Below are 5,954 nucleotides of genomic sequence, written 5' to 3'. Positions count from 1 at the left end.
TGATGGTGGAGATTTAATCTGCTGCTCCTGAGGCTGCTGGGAGAGATTTCCCTTTCTCTTCTTTGTTCACACAGCTCCCGGGGTTCAGCTTTGGTTTTGGCCCTGCCTCTGTGTGTAGGTCACCCTCAGGAGTCTGTTCCCCACCCAGACAGGACGGGGTTAAAGCAGCGGCTGATTAGGGCTCTCTTGCTCTCTCAGGTCAGGGGCAGGGAGGGGTACGGTAGCCTTAATTGGAATGTGGGACGAGCCTGAGGTGGCAGGGGCCAGCATGACGTTGCAACAGCCTGAGACACGCCGTGTCTTCTCCAGGGGAAGTTGTCCCTGGATCACGGGACCCTGGCAGTGGCGTGCTGCACAGATTCCCAGGGGCGTGTGGATAGTGAACTGTGCTTGCACACAAGGTTCTTGGTGGCAGCAGCAGCAGCATTAGCATTTCATGCCCGTCTCTGGGGTCTGAGCTGATAGCCGTTGCTCATACCCATCTCTGGAGCTTGGTTAGGCAGTGCTCTGCCTTCTGTGTGCATGCTGGGAAGGAATCCCCTCTCCTTGTGCACCCCGAAACAATGGTCTCTTGCCTCTTAGGCAGTTCCAGACATTTCCTGGACTCCCTCCAGGCTAGCTGTGGTGCACTAGTGCCCTTCAGGCTGTGTTCACACAGCCAACCTGAGTCCTCTCCCTGGGGTCTGACCTCCAAAGCCCAAGCCCTCAGCTCCCAGCCCCCACCCGCCCCAGCAGGTGAGCAGACAAGCCTCCCAGGTTGGTAAGAACTGGTCAGCACTGATCCTTTGTGTGGGAATCTCTTTGCTTTGCCCTCTGCACCCCTGTTGCTGTGCTCTCCTCCATGGCTCCGAAGCTTCTCCCCTGCCCAACCCCCGTCCCCGCCAGTGAAGGGGCTCCCTACTGTTTGGGAACTTTTCCTCCTTCACAGCTTCCTGCCAGAGGTGCAGGTCCTGTCCCTATTCTTTTGTCTCTGTTTTTTCTTTTTTCTTTTGCCCTACCCAGGTACATAGAGATCTTATTGCCTTTGGGGAAATCTGAGGTCTTCTGCCAGTGTTCAGTAGGTGTTCTGTAGGAGTTGTTCCACGTGTAGATGTATTTTTGATGTGTTTATGGGGAGGAAGTCTTATTCCTCTGCTGTCTTGAAGGTCTCCCCCACACTGGGCATTTTTAATTTGAGTACTGTGACTACCTCATAAGGGACTCTGCTCTGCATGATTGGTGCACCAACTACCTGCTCAGAAATTTATATGATGTCATCAAGAGCCGATCAGGTGTTCTTTCTCTGATACTTACTTGATGTAAACCAACAAAAAAGCAGATACTTGACATTTTGGTTAGCCTGTTCAGCCTCATGATGGAAACATGTACAACAATCATTAGGATTTTGAATTACTGGAAATAGTTGCTTATTCTTTTCTTTCTATATACATGTAAAAATAAGGATGTTGAATAAGAAAGATTTTTAATTCAATGGAAAGCCCCAGGATTATACGGTAGTGCTGGTATTTAAAGACAGAACACAAACAAATTGTATTAGACTCAAATTTAAGTAAAATACATTCAAAACAGTCACTCACTTCACTGTGTTCTTACAACATTTAGTACATATTATTATAGGAGTATCATTATATTCCAATAATTTTCTTATCTTTGTGATCCCAATACATACTGCAGTGCCTGGTAGGCAGTAGGTGGTTAATGCATATTTGTTGAATAGAGGTCTTTATTTTGCCCAGCCTGAAGAGTGTCACTCTTTAAACTTGACTTTGTTCCACAAAAAATGACAAGGAGGTATGTTGCTTCCTAAGACAAGCAAAATGCATTTGTGAAAGACATGAGAATACCAAGGGAGCAAAAGTAAACCTCAGTTCTACATCAAAATGCTTCAACAATTATACAGTGAGATTCTTCCTTCCTCTTGAGCCAACTCATGCCCAATAATGGTACACTATCCTGCAATTTAAGCTAGGGATTACAAAGGAGACTTTGAAATCAACACACCTGGATCCATAGCCTGGCAATGATACTTACTATGTGTTTTGGGGTAAGTTACTTACTGTCACTAAACCTGATTTCTCCCATCTATGAAATGGCATAATAATACGGACCTCAAAGGGCTCCTAAAGCCAGACCTACCTCAGAACCTTTGAGGTCTTAGTGAAGGTATTTATGACCAAATAAAATACAGGGTATTCTGTTAATCTAAAGGAGATGGGTTCATATCATTTTGACCTCCTATCTCTTTCTTATACCTCTCCTAAAATCACTCCCTAGCCTCCAATCATTGTAATGCATAAGACCTGTAAACAAATATCTTGATTTGCTATACCTCATGGATAGCTCTTTATTGCCCTTCTCATGTACCAGTTTTCCTTTCAAGAGGAGGAGCTTCCAGGGAATTCCCTGGTGGTCCAGTGGTTAGGACTTGGCGCTTTCACTGCCAGGTTGGGGAACTAAGATCCCGGAAGCCACACGGCACGACAAAAAAAAAAGGAGAAGCTTCCTTCAAAAAGGCATAAACAAGTTAACAAAGGGTCTGATGGTATAATTGAAGCATACAATGCATCAACAGCTCTGAATCAGTCTGATGACACATGGACACACTGCAATATATACAACTTTTCCCACAATCATCACCTCATTTCATTCTCATTCTCTCTCTCTCTTTTTCTCTCTCTCTCTCTCTCTCTCTCTCTCTCTCTCTCTCTCTCTCTCTCACACACACACACACACACACACACACACACACACACACACAGAGATTTATAAAACAGGCAGTTAGGACAGGCATTATTGTTTCTGTCCCCTGGATGACAAATGAGAAGGCAGAATACTGTACTAGAAAAAAGAATAGACTTCAGAGTCAGACCTGAATTTAAATCCTGGCTCGTTATGATCTTGAACAGGTAACCTAAACTGTCTGAGCCACCATTTTCTAATCTGTAAAATGGGTACTATAATACTGCCTATCCTAAAGGGCTGTTTCAGGTATAGAATGAGATGATAGAAGGCATTTAAAACATGGTCACAGTTATTATTATCAAATCCCAGCAAAGTAAAAGGACTTGTCTCAGTTCATCTTCTTAAAAGCAGGACCTAGATTAGAATCTAGGGGGCCTGACTCCTAATGTAGTAGATCTTCTAGAAATAGCTAATGTTGGGCTTTCATATTTAAAAGACGTATCTCTGCTTGTTTCCTATAGTAACTAAATATCTACTGGATTTTCTTCATTTGTTCAAATCCTTAGAAATACATCATATTTACACAATACCAAACCAATCAGTATAACAGTGACAAATTCAATCAATCAATGTGTGGTATTATTCTCATGGCATCAATTTGAATTTTTTTGTCATGGAATTGCTTTTACATTCATCAACTATAATGCCAACAGAACAGCACCACCCACATGAAAGATCTGCCCACAAAGAAATTCTTTGTCCTTAAGGGAACTATACTAACATTGTCTCAGGCAGCACGATATTACAAACTAAAAGCTGAGCTGAGAATTTGGATATATTTATAAATGCCTAAGTATATTAACTGTTCAAATATTCTCTATAAAAGGGAAATAAAACATCAGAAAATCTAATGACACTGCTTACCACTATTTGAAAAGTAAACTGGTATACTGCACACTTGAAAAGAGTAAGCATGCATGGGAAGTACTACACGCAAAACAGTCTGCTTAAGAACGAAACGTATGTGTTAGACCTGGACAGTAATTCTTATTATCAAAGATCCATCATTTAGAATAATGTTACTAATCTTAAGAAAACGCTCATGGCTTTTGCCTATGAGCTTATGGTTACATCTCTTTAGATGCATATCAAGATTTAGCAAATTTTATAAAATATTAAGGTTTAAAAAATTTATTTGTATTTCATTAAATTATCCATAAATTTCATTAAATTAATTATAAAGATTTCTCAATAATCATAAGAAATCAATGGTAGTAATCACCCCCCACTCCCTGTCCTCACCACAAAATTCTCAGATTTATCCATGTGGCTAACTAGGCAAAGTAAAAATCTTTAGAAGAAAGCTGAAAATTTGCTGAAGCAATACAAGTGGAATTTTAGGAAATCCTATTCATAACTTCATGGTACCTAACTCTTCTACTTTACTTACACTGATTTAGAATCAGCTAGAATAATTTTCCTTAAGAAGTCTTCAACTGGAGCAAATTCTAGAAATCTTATACACAAATTATCCTACTACTCACCCTAAGCCAATTAGGCACCCTGTTCACTTACATGTCCTTCTGACTCTATGCTGAAATTTAATATCCCAGACTAAAAACATTTAGTGGTATCATGGGGGCCTCGGATATTTTTCACTTGATAAACGCTCTGCCAGGTGTGGATGACACGCTGAAGAAGTAGATGCTCCCTGCTTACAAGCGGCATAGAATCTAAATGGGGGGAGACCTACATAAAACGGTGCAAATACTATATATTTTGGGGTAGTGAAAGAAAAGAGAGGATGAAGGAAGCTTTGACATGTGTCAGGGTGCCTGTGAAGCAGATTCAGATACACAGATTAGCAATAAATTTGTTGGGAGTGCTCTCAGAAGCAGCACCTATGGGGGAGTAATGAAGCAGGGTTAAGAGAAGGAAGCTGGTCTGTGATACAGGCACAGCAAAAGCCTCAGCTCATCTCTCAGGGAGCACTGGGGATGGAATGGCCCTTAAGAGTTTTCCCAAATTGAGGTAAGGAGTCTGGGTTCATGAATCCTTGCCTCAGCCAGTTGGACACAGGCTCCCTCTCCCTGCAGCCATGCAGAGAAGATAAAACCTTAGGAAAAGCAGCTCTCTTCAGCCAAGGACAACCCCTGAAGAGAAACTCAGCTGACAGCTGCAAGCCACCTATACTCTCAAGAGCTGGGGTAATGAGTATTTCAATTTTGGAGGTGTTGAGGGGAACGGGAATCGAGCAGTTCACCAAAGCATCCATTACCATCCACGCTTTGTTCTGCTAAGATCTATGTCTTTCGTAGATCTGGAAGCAGATCCTTCAGGAACCTGGTGGGCTTTTCCTGAGGGAAACATCGATGAGGAAAATTACCGGGATGAACCACTGTCACCAAGCTGAAGCTGGTCTCCAGGCCCCACCTGATACTCATCATCTTCCTCCTACTCTACCCATTCTAGATAAATTTTGTCCTCAACTATTGCCTCTCCTAGTCTCAGTGGATTATCTGGGGGGGGGGGGTAACCCAGACCATCATCCTTGAGCAGATCCCAGTTATCAGGCTCTTCTCAGGCCATGGCCTCTGCCCCTGTTCATTCAGTGTCAAAACTGGGCTAGGAAGTAACAAGAGAAATCAAGTGGATCACCTGAGTGCCAAACATACCCTCTCAGGCCCACTGTGAAACACCAGCTCTGTCTCCTCTTGATGATCAGAGCCACTGATTCCTGCCAGGATCGTGACTCCTTTCTGCACCTGCTGGGCATTCATGTTTGATGAGACTTTTGCTGTGTCCCCTGGTGGAAGCATCCACCCTCTGGGAACACATGTTGCTAAATCTACAGGATCCAGAATTGTGGGAAGAGGAAGGACAAGTGATGATGAGTAAGGCCACTCATACTTATATGTCTTGTTTCCTGTACTCATGTATTCTAATTTTGGGGAACATAGCACAATATACTGGCTGCTATAGTCTGAATATTTATAATTTCCCCAAAATTCATATGTTGAAATCCTAATGCCTGATGAGATGGTATTAGTAGGTAGGGCCTTTGGGAGGTACTTACGTCATGAGGTCAGAGCCCCCATAAATGGATTAGTGCTCTTATAAGAGACCCCAAAGAGACCCCTTGCCCTTTCCAACATGTGAGGACACAGCGAGAAGCTGCTGGCTATGAACCAAGAAGTGGACCCTCACTTGAAGACAACCATGCTGGTGCCTTGATCATTGATTTCCAGTCTCCAGAATGGTGAGAAATAAAA

This window comes from Monodon monoceros, unplaced genomic scaffold (genome assembly GCF_005190385.1).
Source record: "Monodon monoceros isolate NGI ecotype Baffin Bay Population unplaced genomic scaffold, NGI_Narwhal_1 Super_Scaffold_22, whole genome shotgun sequence".
Classification (NCBI taxonomy): Eukaryota; Metazoa; Chordata; class Mammalia; order Artiodactyla; family Monodontidae; genus Monodon; species Monodon monoceros.
Note: the sequence above shows the minus strand (reverse complement) of the source record.